Here is a 22223-nt window from a genome sequence, read left to right on the forward strand (position 1 = left end):
TTTATAAAATAGAAAGTCTTTTATAAAATAAAAGCGTTACCTGTTACTCCACACAATTTTGTATGCACATTTAAAGAAAGAAAGATAAATATTTTATTATATATTTAATGCCTTACCCTACTAGTTGAAATAGCTAGTTTTAATATCAGATTTACCACCAAAAGCATTCAATCGCGAACTTATCGCTTCAAGAGACTATCATGAACTGATGGCTCTGTCGGTATACCTGACAGTATATAGAATGTACGTAGTGTTATATAAATAACGTCTTGATTATACATAGCATAGGATATCTTACATATTGACAGAAGTCAATATGTATAAACTTGTTTATGTTTTTTATTCCATTTATCCACAAAGACAATTTTTCTAAGAAACTATTCACGAGAGAAAATTAATTGAAGAATTATAATCGCGCTTATACTTGCATGTATTGGCCGATCTTTTTTAATTAATGTCTCGAAATATTACGTGGTGGTTTTCAAAATGATATGAGATTTTTTAGTTCAGTTTAGCGATATTTACTTATGGTTTTACTTTGTTGCGAGATACTGGAAACACCCTGTATATGTATGTATCTGTGTAAAATAAACACATGTAAATATATAATCAACATCTGTGTATTAAGATTACAGAATAATACAGAAAAGTAATAAAATATAATATGTAATATAATATAATATTAAAAATATACATAATATTCATAATATGATTTATATTGTAATGTAATATAATAATTTTATACAATATTATACAATATAATATTTTTATACAATATTATGCAGTACAATATTTTTAATATTATATTGTACAATTAATATTATATTGATAAAATACAATTAAACAATTATTAATTTTTATATGACATTAGTGAATAATTAAGTATATACATTTATAAATATTATCACAATCATTTATTCTATAATTTTAATTTTTAAATAGTTAATGTCTTAGAAACTAATTAATCAATTGTTGAAGAAGGATCGAAAATATTTTGTCTGTTTTTCTATTTCCGACCAGCGTGTTCCCATCTTCTGTTCAATATCGGTAATTGAAATGATTGAACTTTTGAGCCCTCTTTTTACAAATTCCTTTATCTAAAATGGATTATTTTAATAATTATTATCAATAAATGATTTCGTATTTAATAATAGTACTGTCACACATACAGAGTATCATTATGAACAGAACTATAGAAAAATGTTATATAAAATATAGAAATCTGATTCATTTAAAATTTACCTCATCCAACTATTCCTTAGAATACGCACTGTTAATTATAACAATTAATGTCGCAATCTTATTGACTCTCCTATCAAGAATAAAACAATATTATAACTAATTCGTACAATAAATCTTCACATCTATGTGTAGCATATCTTTATTAAATAATATCGTCACCTGTGTATTATTGTTTCGTAATTACTTAATAAACTTGTAAGCATGTACTTAGTATTCCTCTCAAGAACAGAAAGGAAAATATTAGCAGTTAAGGCATAAGCTCGCTTTATCGATTCAAATTGAATATCAGATACATTATACCAAGATTTAAATATAATATCTGATATTTTTGTTTCTAAATAATTGATTATAATTTCAGAATTTTTACTATAAGCCAAACATTCTAATATTTTATCATTTCCTTTCATGTAATAATTAAAAACTTTATTCCATGTATCACGATCTGCCGTTTTCAAACCATTGCAATATGTCCACCTCTTCCATCCAGGCAAAAGTCTACAGAAGATAGTCCAGAAGAGAAATGAAAATCTTCTAATCCAAAATTGTGTTAATAGTTTCTTTAGTATTTTATAAATAATTTTTTGATGTAAGTGATAACTAATTTCTCAAACATATGTAGAATATAAAAAGTATCCTTATAAAAAGAATCAAATATTTTTAATATTATGAAAAGAATTACTTGTTATTTTCAGGATTTTCTAGGTGCCACTTCAAATGAGTCCTAGATTTTACTTCGCCACGATTTTCATTTATAATACATTTCCACTTTGCGAGTTCTTGTTTTAAACATTTAGTATGATCGTCGATGTGACTTTTGTTAAACAGATTCCAGTTACTAAATCTAAGTTTCTGCTTAAAATCAAACCTTAGCACTCCCTAAAATTTAATAACTATCATTATATTTAGTTTCATTATTTACAAGAACAGATATAATGTACGCGCAAATAAACGTTTTTCCTAAATAATTTTCTTTTATATTTCTTTAATATTTATGTGACTTCGTAGCATCAATATCATAATAAGTAGATTTACCAATTTTTTATTTGTGTGTGAATAGTTGTGTATATATTTTATCATCTAAATAGGTATGGATTTTATATCATTTAATGAATCTTTAACACACATATCGATATATAAAGTGTTTCATAAGATTGTGCTAACGTTCGTGAGTGGGTTGAACGCAATAAACTGAACAGAAAGATTCTTTACCATTCTACAATTTTCGTAATCATTATTGAAATATTAATTAAAAATGTAAATAAGCGCGCGTTTCATGAGACTGTAACGTAGGATATGCGCGATAGGTGTGCCAGCGGCGAATAGCAATGTCGCATAGCAAAGAAAAAACAAGAGTCGAGGCATGCTCGATCAAGCTTTGCGAGACACTTTATATATATATTTTAGTCTGTGCATATTGATGTATCGATTGATGTATCGATTTTGATATATGATTTTTATTTTCTTAATTATTATTTTCTTAATTTAAATCTGTGGCGTATCAAATATAGATTTTAAGTATTTTAAACTTTAAATATCAATTTCCTTTATAAAACAAGGATTTACAAGTGGATTATTATAAATTATATTATATTATTATGTGTTGTATAATGTAAAAAAATTATCTTAAAATTATCTTTGCAAAATATTTGTATATTTTTGACATCGTAAACATTCGAATACTACGAAAGAAAATTAATATAAGAAACATAATTGTGTTATATACTGTGTTCTATAATTTCCTAAAACTAATTAAATATTAATTACACAATTGATCAACAATTATCATGTAAATACTAATGTATTATTATTATAGAAAAATAACGGGTGTACTTCCGAAAACCGATTACCTCCGATTTGAATGAAATTTTGTAGAAAGTTTCCTTTTAGCTTAAAATACAAGCCTGCAAAAGGAATTTTGGCGACTGCTACAAAAAAGTCATTTTTTTAAAAGCGAGGTTCCACATGGGTTTGTAACTTTCCACGCGAAGCGAGGGGGACGGGGTAGGTGCGGAAGGGGGGGCCGAAGGCGCCCAATGAACCCCCCCCCCGTGTGTGTGTGTGTGTGTGTGTGTGTGTGTGTGTGTGTGTGTATTTGGCTTGTTGCGCAAACTTGTTTACATTTGTTACGATTTGTTTATATTTTTTGCTAGCCGTTACTCGTGGTCTACATTTCGATTTGTGCTGAGTACGTATGTATCGTTCAAAGAAGTAACGTTAACTAGAAAACTAATAAAGCTTTGTTCAGTATTTTTTTGTGTGTATATTCTAATCTTATCTACCAAGGTATGATTTTTTACAAATTATTATTCGTGACGATTGTGTATTGTTTCAACATTAGAAGCTAATAAAATTTTTTTTATATTTAATAGGTAATCATTATATGAGTACATACGATAAAAAATACCCAGGAAAAATTAATTAAAATGTGTTAGAAAATGTATAATATTTTATGTTTATGTTTTGTTTAATAAAGATTTTTTTTACTAAAAATCTTATGGAGAGTATTCAGAATAGTGACCTTGACATATTTTGTCAAGGTCAAGCCAATTTAACTGTCTGATTATATATATTTCCCTTATTATTATATTTTTCATCATTTTCTTTAAAAAAAATGACTTTTTTGTAGGAGTCGCCAAAATTCCTTTTACAGGCTTGCATTTTAAGCTAAAAGGAAGCTTTTTACAAAATTTCATTCAAATCGGAGGTGATCGGTTTTCGGAAGTTTATCCAAAATAATTTGATGAAATATTCAAAATTTATGTGATTGTATTAAATATAAAGAAAAAATATATAACAAATATGTAATATAACGCCTTTTGAATTTAAATTTCTGAATTTTGGTACAAAAAAAAAATAATAATGTATAATGTATTCATTTGTTTATGTCATTACATATATCTATTTTTAAAAGAATTCATTATTATGATATGAAATCGTTGTATTATAAAATAGATAATTGATGTAATGGATAATTTTTTTATAAAAAAATATTATATACAGGGTGTTCAAAAAGTCCCGGACCGGTTGAATATTTCATAAACTATGCACTTTAGAAAGAAATGTTTCAGACAAAAGTTGTATGGCTTGAAGGGGGCCATAAGGTGGCGTCATTGGTTTGACCTTGAAAAGTTGTTTGAAGGTCACGTGAAGGTCACCTTCAATTTCTTAAATGGAATCCCCTATTTTTTGTTACTTATTCCTATAGCTTATCTCGAGAGCTTTCCAAAACACTATAATAAAGTATTTCTTCATTGAGTACTTTTCGAGTTATGAGGCTTGAAATAATTTCTTAATTTTACATAAACCATAAAATATCTAGTAAAATATTCATTTTTCGATTATCTTACCTTAATACTTTTATGTACAAAATAATGAGAGGAATCAACTGGTGTAAAGAAAAAACATAGTTGTTTCGAAGAAAAAATAGGTAATTTGCAATTAACAATTACATATTTTTTCTTATAAATTACTATGTATTTTCTTTACACCAATTGATTCCTCTCATTATTTTGTACATAAAAGTATTAAGGTAAGATAATCGAAAAATGAATATTTTACTAGATATTTTATGGTTTATATAAAATTAAGAAATTATTTCAAGTCATAACTCGAAAAGTACTGAATGAAGAAATACTTTATTATAGTGTTTTGGAAAGCTCTCGAGATAAGCTACAAGAATAAGTAATAAAAAATAGGGGTTCCCATTTAAGAAACGGAAGTTGACCTTCAAATAACCATGAAAATGACCTTTAATGTCGAATCCAAGGTCACTATTAGATAGCCCCCTTTGTTCCCTACAACTTTTATCCGAGTCATTTTCTTTCAAACGTTGATCTTGGAAAGTTATGAGGGTGGAACTTTTAAAATGGGACACCCTGTATATATATGCATATGTATGTATATGAATACCTGTTACAAACTTCTAGGGTATGTAGAGGGTTCAAAGTAAACTAACTTTTAATAAGGAACTTATGTCCGGAAATGCACCGTTTGCGAAATACAGACTGGAACTGTTGGTATTAGAAAGATTAGTATTAGGAATAATTCTCATAATATCATTATTTATTTAAATTACACTATAAAATTGTTTAGCAATGTCAAAACAGATGACTACAATAATTGTTCATAATGACAACGAGAAATCCAAATAACGTCTAACATTTTGGAAAGAGTGTACGAGAACATGCTTCGCAGGTGCAATGCTTGCACCAAAGTTGGTGGTCGTCATTATGAGCAATTATTGTAGTCATCTGTTTTGACATTGCTAAACATTTTTGTAGTGTAATGTAACCAAATAAAGTTATTATGAGAACTACAGGGGGGAAAGAGGGATAATAATTAAATAAATTCTCGAATTGAGAATTATTTAAATTTGCTTGGTATCGTAGCAAGAAAATTTGTGCCCTGTGCACACAAATAAGTTTCAACGAAAAACTTATTTTCTCGTTGAACTTACGCACTATCATCCGCGTTTAGCTCTTATGGCCTGTTTAAATTTAAGTTTATGTTTTAATACACAAAGCCTAATTTCTTATAGTTATTTATTATGAGAATTATTCTTATTACTGAACATACCAACAGTTCCAGTCTGCAGCTCGCAAACGGTGTGTTTTCGGAAATGAGTTCCTTATTAAAAGTTGATTTACTTTAAACCCTCTGCATACCCTACAAGTTTGTAACAGATATTCATTAACACCCTGTGTTTATATACAGGGTGTTTGGAAATTCAATCGACAAATTTTCAGAGACTGTCGAGGGCACCATAAGAATCATTTTTTGCAAATGAACCTGGGGTCGGAAACGTGTCATTACATCGCTACGGCATACGGAGTGTTCGAAAGAGTCGGGACTTCGAAATATCACAAAAAATAGAAGTTTTAGAAAAAATTGTTTGTTTTTTTTTGTTTTTTTTTTGCCTTCATCGGCTGGATCCATCACCGTTCTTGCCATGGTTGGCTAGATCATCTTCCAATCTGGGAATCGAATTTGTGTTTGGATCTCTTGCCTTCGTGGGCGAGACATCTTACCATGAAAAGCTCGATAACTTCGAAACGGCTTACTTAAAGTAAAGTTGGTAAAATTAGTGCTTTGAAAAGGTCTCGAGAAGGGCTACAAGAATATGCAATAAAAAGTGGAGGGTTCCATTTCAAAAATTCAAGGTGGCATTGTCGTGACCTTGGCGACGCCATCCAAGGTCAAACACATGGCGCCAGTAATTAGACCTTTTTACACCCTACAACTTTTGTTTGTAACAATATTTTGTAAAACTTCTATTTTTTGTGATATTTCGAGGTCCCGACTCTTTCGAACACTCCGTATGCCGTAGCGATGTAATGACAGGTTTCCGACCCCAGGTTCGTTTGCAAAAAATGATTCTTATAGTGCCCCCGACAATCTCTGAAAATTTGGCGATTGAATTTCCGAACACCCTGTATATATAAATAAACAATAAAGATATAAATTATTTATTCAATATTTACCAGCTTGTTGTAAGTTGAAAATAATCCATTCATATTTCTCAAAAGAGAGTTCGATTTTTGAACGCCATGGTGTTAGCCAAAAATTCGTCGAAGTTACTTTAAAATCGAGTTTCGACTCTGTAGTATAAGTAACAGGTATATAATGTTGTCTCTCATCTGATTTGTTGTAAAATTCTACTGATACGGTTAGAAGAGCAGTAGCATAATTTTGCGTCACCTTCAACACGATAGTACACCTCTGCATAATCCACGAATCTATCATGTCAATTATATTAAAATCATACGTGGAATTGAATTCAATCATGACAGATCTCATAGCATTCCATAAATCACGAGAAGTTGTTGCTCCAGGATCATCTAATCTATAAGATTTAACATTATGATAATTTTAATACTATATTAAAATTAATAAATAAATAACAAAAAAGAAAATCATAATTTATAAAATTTATTATCATATTTTAATCTATAATGTAACTCCTACAGAGATAGAAATTTATGAACTTAATATAATTGTATATATATATATATATATATATATATATATATATACATATATATACACATATATATATATATATATATATATAAAATCTACGAATCTATCGTGTATATAATACATAATATACAAAATATACAATTATTGATTATATACACGATAGATTCATGGATTTTATATGTTATAAAAATAAAAAAAATATATATATATTATTTTTATAACATATACAAAAATAATGAAAACATATATACATATATGTAATATATATTTTTTAGTATATATTTTTAATAAAAATATTTTATTTATATTTTATGTATATATTTTTATTTAATATATATTAATATATATTTATTAATAATTATGTTAGCATTCGTCGTGACTGAATGAATAATAAATTAATTTTTATATTACAGAGATTTTAGAGTGTTTATATTCTATGTTTGTAAAACTACATTCTCCAAATAATTCAATTTAAATTATTTGATATTTAGAAAATATGAATATCTATTATATATTTATTAAGAAAAAAGTTGAAATTCAATCTTAACAAAAATTCAAAAATATAAAGTAGCAGTATAAATTTAAGCTTTTAAATATCTATGTCTTTTAAACATTAAAAAACTAGAAATGTGTCATTAAATCTATTTTATACTTTGATTTTTTTTTCCTTTTCCTCTATGATGTATATTATTACATTACAATACATTATACTTACTGATTATCCAAATATTTCACGAATCCCTTTGAAAATATATGAAGTGGTAATGTTCGTTCTAACATGCGCCATATAATGGATCCTATAATGTTTAAAAGAAAAAAAATTTAATATATTTCTAAACCCTTTACTGAAATGTGCAATAAAGGTTTGTGAATATATTTGTAACTATTAAAACTAAATATATCACACACAAAATTTGTGCAATTAAATCAAAGTAAGTAGCTATAAAAAATTATTAAATACATTTCAACGAAAAAATTTGTAATAATAGATAAATAATGAATGATTAAAAATTTGTTAAAAATAATAAATTAGACAATTATAAGGAATCAGTTAATTTTATATTTTATTATGATTTTTTGAAATCTTAGATAAACATGTATAGTTATAATTTAAAAAAAATTACACATTAGAAAATTATCCAAAAATTATATAAAAATTTAATTTTAAAGTTAGATATTATTACGTTATTGCAAATATTATGAAAAAATATATTAAATTTTACAAATGAAGGGCCTTGCACGGTTCTTTCTACGGAAATTGAATTTCGAAGAAATTTGAATTTTGATTGAATTTCCTGAATTTTGGAAATAAATAGTTTACGTGAAAACACAATAAAAATTTAAAAAATGTCAAAATAAATGTGATAAGGTTGATGAAGTGGTTTCGTCACTACAAGTATTCAAATATCGAAATAAGGTGTTATTTCAATACTATTAAGGAAAAGTAAATAATATATTAAATAAAATAAATAATATATTAGAATGTCATACACAGTTGATCATTTATATTAATACATTTTACTAATTTATTTACATGGAAAAAATGTGTGTGTAGCAGCATCGCCGCCGTCGTCGCCATAACATGCCATTTGATATTTGAGAAAATATAATTAGTTGAAAGTATAGTTATTATATAAATTTCCCCTAAGTCTCCCCCTTCGAATGGAAGAGGGATACAACTTCCCTAACTGCTTTAAAAGACTAGCCTCTCAAAATAATTAAACACCTGTTTCATGATTTTTCGTAATTTTTGAACCGCTTCTGAAATATAGTGTATGGGAATTTTATGGACATCCTATATATACATTTATGTACATATTTTCCACGTAAATATAATATCTATGTATTAATAAAAGTAATCAACTGTGTGTGATTCTACTCAATAATACATTATTTATTTTCTCTCAGTAGTAATGAAATAACGTTTTATTTCGACATTTGAACACTTGTAGCGAAGAAATGGCTCTATCAAATGATATCGCGGTTAATGTGACTTTTGATTTGCCGCAAACTATTTATTTCCAGAGTTTCTACAAATTTCGCCAAACTTCAAAATTCAATTTCCATAAGAATCGTACAGGATCTTTTGTTTATATATGACTTTTCTCTCTTTCTATGAAATTAACATTCAGAAATTTATAATTATTTAATTGTTTAATTATGCAGTGTTTTACGCATAACTTTGATTTGAGAGAGATAAGACTGTAAATAATTTTCAGGATAACTATTATATTCTATAGTAGAATTTATAACAACATAAGTATTTAGATAGAGTAATTCATGTTGAACTTGAACTACAAACAGATCCATCTCTCGAGAATTTGGCAGAACCTAAAATCAATTCGATATAATCATAACTTATCATAAATAATCAAAGAGAAAAAGTTTTCGGTACATATCAAAATTAGCTTATTATATGCTATTGTTAAGAATAAAGTTTGTGTGTGTAAATTTTTCTGCGATAATTTTCATACAAAAACATATACATATTTAGTTCTTATTAAATTTCTTTCACCGGATTTCTAGAAATTTTAGAGACTTGGATTCTTATAATTTCTTATATTTAAGAAATAAAACAGAATATTTGCACAAATATTTAACAATTATTTATATTGCTATATTATTAATCATTTGACTGCGTATTCAAATAGCGTTAGTAATAAAATAACCTGGCCGTTAATGTATGCTTGATAAAATATATTAAATCCTTCGTTTAAACGTGTATGAGGCCAGAAGTAAGTTGGTCTGAACAGATTTCTAATATATTTTTGTACCATCCCACGTGCAATTAAGCGCACAATTATCGTTTTATATGCGACAGGATCTAATTCTTCATTATAAGTGATATCTGCTTCCCTAAAAATAATTATAAATACTAATGTGTATGAAAAATTTTGGATATTAATATAATTTCTTATGTAAATGGATTACAATATAATATATAATTAAAATAGCTTTTAAAATATACCTATATTTTTAACTATATATATTACCGATAAAAAATGAAACCCAAAGTCTGTTCCATATCATTTTGTAAATCCGGGATTACGACATGATCCACTTTGCTCTCAAATGAAACAGAGGTCCGCGCAACTCTTTTCCTCAAAATATTCCAATTACGTATGTATACACCAATGGAAGAAATAACAGTTTTCGCAAATTCTAAATTCGGTTCCGATTGTGGTCTGAACCATATGGATGAACGAATTGTTTCATCATCCGAGAGGATGATCGGATGAAAATCGGATACCAGAAATGCTACACTATCTATGGAGATCAAAGGAGTCTCGTGAAAACGTGTCCACATCATAATATCGGGAATAAATATATTATCTCGTATCGGCATATTTGACAAAGCTTTGTATTTTGTATGATGCAGTATGGAAATAACAAATGTACTTCTTAATTCTGGCTTGTCCCAATATGGAAGTATTTGCTGTTTTTTCGCTGGGATACCTGTTGCGATTAACTACCTGCCGTATTTTAATGACATATTTTAGGTAATTATTAATTTTAGATAATTGTAAGCATAGAATGCACAAATGTACAATTTGTTTTTGATTTTTCATATATTCTTCTACTTACTCTATTTCTTCATCTTCATTTATGTACGGAATTCCGAAAGATTCCCTTACGATATTAATTGAGATTTCATACTCTATATACAGATCGTACATTCCACGCAACAAGACATCTGTTTCGTATTATTTTCAATTTGCTTTCATATATTTCATCATGTATTTATCATCCTTATAAGCCTCTAGAACGAGCTATTGAAGATTCTTATTGATTTTATATGCTTATATCTGTTGTCGAAGGTTATTATAATGTTATCTCCGGCTTCGAGTCGATGGTTGTTGTGAAACGTGGTCGCTTTACAGAGACGAGATGATCGTGAGATCTCGTAAATTCTCGGAACATTCGAGAATCGGGAGATGCGCGATATATAAGCTTCTCGGAGCCGGTGTTAGGAGCCTTTGCTAATCTTACTGCCGCCTTGTACATTACGTTAGGGCAAGTCAAGAAATAAGTATTAAAATAAAGAAAGTATTCACACCAACGAAAGAGAGTTCTTTAATAAATACCCTCCAAGGAGCCGTGGCTACACCCACACAAATTTTGAGGCCTATGCCTCGACTTGCGTCGACCGTGGAACCTCCCGGGATTACACGCAAGAAATTACACATTTTGGTCCTTCGAGCCGGATCCTGGACGAGAAGTTGGGAGAATTTGGATCCACTGCAACATTTTACGGTCGCGAGCTTCCTTTAGATGCGAGGGAAAGCAATAAGGACGAGAACAGCTGAACCGCGAGGCACTGGAGAGTCAATAGCAGCGGTCAATCGGCGGTTCCACATTTTGAAGGGGCGGCGGACTGGCAGCCGTAAAGGGTCAAGGAAGCATCCGTGGAGCAGTTAATCGGCGGTCACAGTAGGAATATCATTCTTTTACCAATCAAATTGTCTATTCGCTATCTCAGTATTTGCGCAAGATAGTTTGCGAGTATCACATAGTTTGCGCGCGTCGTATATTGCGTAAATTATGGCTCATTCGCCTCAGATCTCGGCACTTAAAAGAAAACGCACATCAATAAAGGCCTCATGTACCCGTATGAAGACATATGTAGATTCTGTAACGCATGTGACGCCTGAATCAATCGCGAATTTAGAGGAAAGAAAAGAAAGATTAGCGACTTATTGGACGGAATATAATAGTTTGCAATCCGAGTTGGAAGCTCTTTCTGAAGACGAGGAAGAAGATCGCCCTTCATTTGAGGAGATGTTCTATGAATTAACCGCTGCATTGCGCTGCAGGATTTCGGACTTTAGTCAAACACCGTCTACTAGTGCCGCGATGTCACCAATTGCATCCCCGGCCGAAATGGCCGCCTCCGCATGTAGCATACGATTGCCAAAATTAGATTTGCCGAAATTTGCAGGAAAATATGAGGAATGGTTTCCATTTTATGAGATGTTTAATTCGTTTATAAATAGTAATATGTCGTTGAGTACATTTCAAAAATTTCAATATTTAAGAGCATCTGTAACGGGCGAGACAGCTAATGTGAATCATTAGAATTGACAGATCAAAATTATTTAGTAGCCTGGAACTTATTGAGGCAGCGGTATGACAATAAGCGGGCCATAGTGCAAACGCATTTGCGTGCTTTGTTCGAGCTGCCGAGCGTTGCGAAGGAAAATGCCGTTGAATTGCGTAGGATGGCGGATAATACTACAAAACACATACAAGCGCTGAATGCTTTGCGCTGCCAACTGAGCATTGGGATAGCATATTGATATATTTAATTTCTTCTAAATTTGACCCGATCACTAGGAGAGAATGGCGTCGCTTACCGGAGCAGAATTACCCACTTTTAAACAATTCGCGGAATTTTTGGAGCACAGATGCCATTTGCTAGAATCGAAATAATTCAATGATTTAACCCGTCGGGAAGAGCATGACGACTCACGTTGCGACTACTTCTCCCTCATGTGGATATTGCAATGGAGAGCATCTTATTTATTACTGTCGAGATTTTATTAAATTGCCTGTTGCTCGACGGCTCGCGGAAATTCGGAAACGTAAACTGCGCACTAATTGTTTGCGCGGGAATAATCATGTTTCCGGGAAATGTAAAGCGGGCGCATGTAAAATATGCGGAGTCAAGCACAATTCATTACTTCATTTTCAGTCGAAATCTAGCGAACTTTCTGAAAACGCAAAAACTGGAAATGAGTCATCTCAGGCAACAACAAAGGAAGCCACAGTCATGACTCAATTGTCTGCCGCATATAATGCCCATGTATTGCTTTCGACGGCGATTGTATACGTAGTAGATGCTAACGGAATAAGACAACCTTGCCGAATTCTATTAGATAACGGTTCTCAAGCAAATTTTATAACGCGAGCTTGCGTCGAACGATTAAATTTAAAGACTATGCCGGGTAAGGTTAGGGTCTCAGGAATAAATGGCATGACTAGCGAAGCAAATGAGATCGTTAAAATAAAATTACAGTCGCGATTAAACGGTTTCTTTGCAAACTTGGAATGTATTTTAACGGAACGCATCACGGAGCGTATTCCTACCTCGCCGATCAAACGGGAAGAAATACATATAGTATACCATCGAGCATTCAGTTAGCCGATCCAGAATTTTATCGATGTTCCGATATCGACATACTAATAGGCGCCGAACTATTTTGGCAATTGCTTTGCATAGGTAGGCTGAAATCCTCGAGGGCACATCCCACGTTGCAAAAGACGCTTTTTGGCTGGATTGTTACCGGTCGAATAGATAACGACGCGTATTGGGCCTGCGAGCGAGAAGCGGGTGTGTTTCATGTCACAATAACAGATGCAGAATTGCAGAATCAATTGTCAAGATTTTGGCGTATCGAGGAAAATTTCCGTCCTGCCGATTCATATTCGAGCGAAGAGCGTTTTTGCGAGCGGCATTTCGTTGATAATACCAGAAGAGATTTTGAAGGTCGAGTAATACCCACACAGAAGAAAATATCTAATGGATATCTACAGGATATCTACATATCCATTTAATGTTCATATCCACTATGGATAACCAATAGATATCTAAAAGATGTCTAAATGTTTATATCTCCTGAATAACCAATAATGATATCCATTGAGTATCCATATAAAATCCCTATATCCATATCTACTGAAAATCTATCAAAGATATCCACTGGACATCCATATAAAATCCACATTTCCATATCTACTGAAAATCTACCAAAGATGTCCATTGAACATCCATATATTGTCCACATATCCATGTCCACTGAACATCTACCAAGGATATCCATTAGACATCCATATAATGTCTACATATCCATGTCCACTGAAAATCTATCAAGGATATCCATTGGACATCCATATAAAATTCACATATCCATATCTACTGAAAATCTACCAAAGATATCCAATGGATATTCATATACTTCCACGAGCTTCACGCCTCGCCGCTAGGTGGCGGAAAGGAAAACGTCTAACCCGAAAGTGGGATCTATCTAAGACAGTATATAAGGCCGCAGCACAGGTCCCATGGCTTATCGGTCAAAGAGCGCAGACTATTATAGCCGCATGTCCTCTAGCTTTTGCGAGGAGCTCCAGAGCTCCATATAATTAACCGCAGACGGTTAATTTTTTTTTAAATTCCGTTATATATGGTATCTATATACAGAACATTAAATCAATATCCATTCAAAAATAAATATCAATATATACGTGATAAATGTATCTATATATAATAAATATCCACTGAATATTGTATAGATATTTACAGGATATTGGTTTACATATCCTGTAGATATTTATGGAACATTGAATAAATATCCACGCAGAAATCTGATGAATATCCAGTATACATGCAATGGATATTTACAGATATATCCACTAAATATTGTATGAATATCTAGCGGATATTTATGTAGATATCCTATGGATATTTATGAGATCTCGAATGGCGGACATCTGGATATCTAAAGCACGTCTAATAAATGTTTCCTATATATTCGTGGATATCCCTAATGCTCATTGAGAATATCTAATAGATATCTAATAGATATTATTTTCTGTGTGGGTAGTTACGCTTCCGATTATAGAACACAAGTTAAAGGAGCTCGGTGAAACTCGAGATACAGCAATGCGACGATTTCATAGTCTGGAAAGGCGTTTGAATCGAGACTTGAATTTGAAGTCGCAATACGTAGCATTTATGCGCGAGTACCTGTCACTTGGACGCATGAAATTGATTGATGAAACAATGACAATAAAAATTTACCAATATGTTATCTGCCATATCATTGCGTATTAAGGCCTTTAAATGAGACGACCAAATTAAGGGTGGTTTTTGATGCTTCGTGCAAGGGTTCAAACGGAATTTCATTGAATGACACTCTTATGGTCGGCCCGACGGTACAGCAGGATTTATTCTCTATCATTTTAAGATTTCGGACTTTTCAATTTGTGTTCTCCGCGGATATCACAAAAATGTATCGCCAGATACTGATTGATCCCAAACAAACGCGACTGCAGCGCGTTCTTTGGCGGGACGAGGCCGTCGCGGACGTGCAAACTTTTGAACTAGTAACATTGACATACGGCACGGCGGCCGCTCCCTATTTAGCTACTAGAACTCTTCGATATCTGGCGGAAATATACGCAACTGAATATCCATTAGGATCGCAGCATATAACGCGTGATTTTTATATTGACGATCTGCTTACCGGCGCTGACACGATCGAGGAAGCATTGGTATGAAAGAGCGAGGTCATTGAGATTTTGAGACGCGGAGGTTTTCAACTTAGCAAATGGTCTTCAAATAATAAGGCATTGATAAGCGACGTTCAAAATAAGCATAATGTTGAAGTTCCAATTGACAGAGATCCGGTATCACGTATTCTAGGAATACTTTGGAATCCGGCTATATAGGGTGTTCCATTTTAAGTGTCCACCCCAAATATCTCTCTCATTTTTTATTTTAGAGAAAAATGGTTCAGACATGTTTTGTATGGTTTCGAGGGGGCCATAAGATGGTACCTTTGATTTGACCTTGAAGAGTCATTTGAAGGTCACGTGAAGGTCACTTCAATTTTTTTAAATGGAACACCCTATATATTTTTACACATTTTTGTAGCTCATCTCGAGGGCTTTCCAAAACACTATAATTAAGTTAGTTTTCATTAAGTACTTTTCGAGTTATGAAGCTTGAAATCATTTCTTAATTTTACATAAACCGTAAAATATCTTGTAAAACATTCATTTTTCGATTATCTTACCTTAATACTTTTATGCACAAAATAATGAGAGGAATCAATTGGTGTAAAGAAAACACATAGTTGTTTCGAAGAAAAAAAATGTAATTGTTAATTGCAAATTACATTTTTTTTCTTCGAAACAACTATGTGTTTTCTTTACACCAATTGATTCCTCTCATTATTTTGTGCATAAAAGTATTAAGGTAAGATAATCGAAAAATGAATGTTTTACAAGATATTTTACGGTTTATGTAAAATTAAGAAATGATTTCAAGCTTCATAACTCGAAAAGTACTTAATGAAAACTAACTTAATTATAGTGTTTTGGAAAGCCCTCGAGATGAGCTACAAAAATGTGTAAAAATATATAGGGTGTTCCATTTAAAAAAATTGAAGTGACCTTCACGTGACCTTCAAATGACTCTTCAATGTCAAATCAATTGTACCATCTTATGGCCCCCTCGAAACCATACAAAACATGTCTGAACCATTTTTCTCTAAAATCAAAAATGAGGGAGATATTTGGGGTGGACACTTAAAATGGGACACCCTGTAGACACGTTTCAAATTGCGATTGAATTACCGGCTGACTCACATGAAATAACAAAGCGCATAATGCCATCAGAAATTTCAAAATTATTCGATCCTTTGGGATTAATCGGACCGGTTATTGTCATTCCGAAAATGTTGTTGCAAGAGATTTGGCAGTTAAAAATGCATTGGGACGAGTCCATTCCGTTAGATATGCACGAAAAATGGTCCGCGTTAGAAAACAGCTAAGCGAATTAAATAGGTTGAGTATCCCGCGATATATTGGGGGTCGGAGTAGGCATGCCTTTCAAATACATGGCTTTTGTGACACCAGTCAGCGAGCATACGGCGCTTGTTTGTATATTCGGAGACAAATCGACGACAGTAAATTTCATGTCGATTTATTGTGTTCAAAAACGAGAGTCGCTCCTCTCCAGGCTATTTCAATCCCTCGACTTGAACTCTGTGCCGCGCTATTATTGGCTCGATTATGGGATAAGGTGCGGGCGTCTATCGAGATAAGTAGCGTGCGACATTTTTTATGGTCCGATTCGATAATAACGTTACAGTGGATTTCCTCGTGCTCCAGGAAGTGGTCGATTTTTGTAGCGAATCGCGTCGGCGAAATACAGCGGTTAACTTCCGGTTCGGATTGGCGGCACATTCCGACAACCGAAAATCCCGCAGATTTGCTGTCTCGGGGCATTTCCCCGCATGACATCGGAGAATCCGCGTTATGGTGGCGTGGTCCCGCGTTCCTGAGGAACAGCGAAGACTCGTGGCCAAGCAGCGGTGTGGGTATTCCGGAGTCAGAGATGCCTGAGACGCGACGGACAGTTGCGGCTGTTACTCGCACGGCAATGGCAAACCCTTTCGCAGAACTCATCATCAAATGTTCGAAATTAGATAAGCTATGCTGAATCGTTGCCTATTGTAGACGATTCCTCACATCGCGCCGACAATCGGGTGAGAGGTTGGGCACTCGCGTTTCGCATGAGGAAATTTCAGTCGCGCTAAATAACACAACACAACACAGTCCAGCTTTTTTAAGTCTAATAGTGTTTTCTGGAGTAGTTTTTTGTGCCAAATTCGAATCTGTTTGCAGAATTTGTCCATCACGTCAGGATTTTGAGATATTTGAGGTTATATACTCGAAAAATGGCTTTTTGGGCTACTTTTGAGGTTATGTACAGGACGCACAAAATTTTTTAGCTCTTTTCTTCTAATTGCATCATTTAGTACTACTCTTTCCCTTCAAAATGAGCTGTCGAATGGTCATCTACGATTTTTCCTTGCAAAGTTACGGCCATTTTAAGATGACATGATGAATTCCAAATCCTGCGCCGTTATAGCCCAACAACCTCATGAGCATCAGCGACCCCAAAAACCCATATATACAGTTGTCAGTCCAGGTTTTCGGGTTTATAATTCAAAGTTTACAGGTTTAATGTGAATGCTCATGAGGTTGTTGGGCTATAACGGCGCAGGGTTTGGAATTCATCATGTCATCTTAAAATGGCCGTAACTTTGCAAGGAAAAATCGTAGATGACCATTCGACAGCTCATTTTGAAGGGAAAGAGTAGTACTAAATGATGCAATTAGAAGAAAAGAGCTAAAAAATTTTGTGCGTCCTATACATAACTTCAAAAGTAGCCCAAAAAGCCATTTTTCGAGTATATAACCTCAAATATCTCAAAATCCTGACGTGATGGGCCAATTCTGACCTCGGATTCGGATTCTACGCAGAAAATTACTTCGGAAATGACCCCCAGCTGCCCAAAAACAATCATGACCCCATTTTTTGTAGACCTGTGTAATCTTTGTAAATTGGTACAGGGGAATGTTTTTTCGAGTGAAATGAGCAGCTGAGGAAGGGAAATCCTCTTACATCCGCTAGCGCTTTAATATCTTTGTCGCCTTATTTAGATGATCAAGGTTTGATTCGCGTCGGGGGGAGACTCGAGAATTCGCAGTTGTCATATAATGCTCGTCATCCTATTTTGCTCCCAAAAAACCATCGGCTTATTCAGCTCATAATAGAACGGGAACACGCGCGCAGTCTGCACGCGGGAGTACAAGGCACTATGGCCGCGGTGAGACAAAACTTTTGGCCGCTTTCGCTTCGATCAACCACGCGAAAGATCATTAGACAATGCCTCGTCTGTTTTAAATGCAAACCGGTTATGTCAGAGGCGAAAATGGGGGTGTTACCGGCACCTCGAGTAACACCTTCTTGGCCTTTTTCTAACTGCGGAGTCGATTACGCTGGACCTCTTGTTATAAGAGAAAGCAAGCGACGAAATGCTCAAAACAGTAAGGCTTATGTAGGTGTATTCGTATGTTTCGCTAGTAAAGCAATTCACCTTGAAGTAATCAGCGATTTAACAACTGAAGATTTTTTAGCCGCTCTTAAGCGTTTTATTTCGCGTCGGGGATGTCCGGTCGCCATATTTTCTGATAACGGCACCAATTTTAAGGGTGCATCGCGGCAGTTGTCAGAATTTTGTGAAAGTTATAGGTCGGCTGAGAAACAAGACAAAATAAAACAGTTTTGCTGTAGTTCGCGGATAGCGTGGCATTTTATCCCACCTGGCGCCTCGCATTTTGGCGGGCTGTGGGAATCGGTGGTGAAGTCCGCAAAATATCACTTGCAGCGCATTGTAGGCGGGTCGCACCTGACTTTCGAAGAGTTGCAAACAGTATTGTGCGAAATAGAGGCCGTACTCAATTCGCGTCCGTTGACACCGCTGAGTTCTGATCCGAATGATTTAGCCTATCTTACGCCAGGGCATTTTTTGATTGGTGGCGCATTGAATGATTTTCCTTGTCCCGACCTTACCGATATTAAGCAAGATAGATTGATACGCTGGCAGAGAGTCGAGCAACTCCGTCAGCATTTTTGGAGTCGCTGGAGCCGCGAGTATTTGAACCAATTGCAGCAGCGGCAAAAATGGGCAATCAGCAAGGGTGAACAAATCGAGACCGGACGGATGGTGCTAATCAAACAACAGGGCCTTCCATCTTTACAATGGATGCTTGGTCGCATAAGCGAGATTCATCCTGGAGCGGATGGCATCGCCCGGTCAGCAACAGTGGTCACAGCCAAGGGATCGATTGTTAGACCTCTGTCAAAACTATCGATATTGCCATTAAAAGATTAGCATGATTTAATTCATTATATTAAATCGACGCACTTGGCGAAGTATAGACAAAGGACAAATTTTCTTAGTTTACTTCTTTAATTGACTGCAAGCTAAATTAGTTGATATGTATTGACGAAAATGATCATTCGACTCAATTTAAATTTATTTGAACCATGTACTACGCTGACCTGCAATCATTGTCATTGCATTGCACACTTCATTATATAGTATTTATTTATATTACTTGGTATATTGTTTATATTTGTTCAATTATCATATGTTAATATTGTAAGACGCAGTCTTCCAAGGCGGGCGGTGTTTCGTATTATTTTCAATTTGCTTTCATATATTTCATCATGTATTTATCATCCTTATAAGCCTCTAGAACGAGCTTGAAGATTCTTATTGATTTTATATGCTTATATCTGTTGTCGAAGGTTATTATAATGTTATCTTCGGCTTCGAGTCGATGGTTGTTGTGAAACGTGATCGCTTTACAGAGACGAGATGATCGTGAGATCTCGTAAATTCTCGGAACATTCGAGATTCGGGAGATGCGCGATATATAAGCTTCTCGGAGCCGGTGTTAGGGGCCTTTGCTAATCTTACTGCCGCCTTGTACATTACGTTAGGGCAAGTCAAGAAATAAGTATTAAAATAAAGAAAGTATTCACACCAACGAAAGAGAGTTCTTTAATAAATACCCTCCAAGGAGCCGTGGCTACACCCACACAGAGGCCTATGCCTCGACTTGCGTCGACCGTGGAACCTCCCAGGATTTACACGCAAGAAACTACACAACATCACCGAAATCGAGCATGACAATATTGTTTTTAATAAAATTTGTTGAGTTTGTTTCATAAACCGTACCATTATTATTCTTTAATGTCGATACTATTATACTCGCTGAATCCGGTGCATAAAAACTTATGTATTGTTTTGCATAAGAAATATTTAAAAAATTATGCATTTGCTACGGAGATAATTATTGTGTAACATTAACTGTATGTTATAATGTGTCGGAAGTATATAATCTGATATATTGCTTGATGTATTGTTTAATACACTGCGCACTGCGATTTTCGATTCTTCATCGATTCCTTTGATTTTTGATTCTTCATCATCCACATGACTCGCTATTGCCATCATGGCAAGATATATTATACTAATAGTTAATAATAGTTTTAAGAATGTCATGTTGAATTTCACTCGGATATCTATAAAAAAACGTTTCTTTATTAAGAAAAAAAGTATTTGCAAAGAGTATGCAATAAAATCGATTTTTGTGTGAAAAAACGTTCAAGAGAATTTACCAAACACTTCATAAGAAAATACGATTAATTTAAAAAGAAATTAAAATAATACAGTTTAATAAATAAAGGAATGATTAGAAAAGATAAATATACAAATTATTAAAACGACATATGAAATATTTTTTCGGACTTGAATATTAGGAGACATGAAGGATGTATTTAGATAATTCCAGTAGGACAAGCACAATAAACATAACTCTTATTTATCTCAATTTAGCTATCTTTAAGATTTGTTCTAGTACAATTACATATTTCAATGTATATATATATATATATATATATAAATATATATATATATATATATATATATATATATACATATATATAATATGAGCATTAAAATGTATGAGAAATGAAGGTATATTCTGAACAACGCGATTTTATACATGATATGGACTATATGTTTACTAACATGTTATTTTCAAGATCAATCTGTTCCTTATGTAAGAAATGTATTAAAAACATACAAACACTGAACGGAAATCAAATATCATCAAATATTTGAAACTTTGATAATGTAGCGGATTGTATCAAACATTCGAACAAAATTCTAAAAACAATTATGTTAATATTTTTATAACACATCTTTTTGAATAAAATGTTAATTTTTTATTATTTGTTGTTTATTCGTTCCTTACACATTCAAATTAACATATCCTACTGGTCCTAGACATTCATTATATAAAATATTTTAAAAACAAAACACAGGTAATATTATACGTTTTTAAGATAGATTATTTTATAGCTCAGATGATGAGATAATATTTTAAATAGCTTAGATAATTTTATAGCAATAATATAAAATTAATTACACAATAATTATATAATGTCAAAAAGAAATTTATCTTATAAATTTTACACTTTCTATATGTCAAAATGGTCGAAACATGTTATTACAGTACAAACGTAAATGTCTTCACCCACACATTTCTATTAACACTATAATGTATGCAAAAGATAAAAATAATATTTACAATAAAATGAGTTAGTCGATTTGAAAATTAAAGAAAATCTTTTATAAAATAGAAAGTCTTTTATAAAATAAAAGCGTTACCTGTTACTCCACACAATTTTGTATGCACATTTAAAGAAAGAAAGATAAATATTTTATTATATATTTAATGCCTTATCCTATTAGTTCAATCAGACAGGTTTAATACCAGATTTAACACCAAAAGCATTCAATCGCGAACTTATCGCTTCAAGAGACTATCATGAACTGATGGCTCTGTTGGCATAC

At 32.9% G+C, this 22223-nt stretch overlaps 1 pseudogene; it reads right to left on the bottom strand.

Annotated features, from left to right (window-relative positions):
- Positions 1 to 6711: 6711 nt before the first annotated feature.
- On the bottom strand, positions 6712 to 21657 carry LOC145975043 (glutamyl aminopeptidase-like; annotated as a pseudogene).
- Between the last annotated feature and the right edge of the window lie 566 nt (positions 21658 to 22223).

The sequence above is a fragment of the Camponotus vicinus genome, unplaced genomic scaffold, assembly GCF_025532165.1.
Source record: "Camponotus vicinus isolate PSW18456_S1 unplaced genomic scaffold, iyCamVici1.0 SCAF_7, whole genome shotgun sequence".
Taxonomy (NCBI): domain Eukaryota; kingdom Metazoa; phylum Arthropoda; class Insecta; order Hymenoptera; family Formicidae; genus Camponotus; species Camponotus vicinus.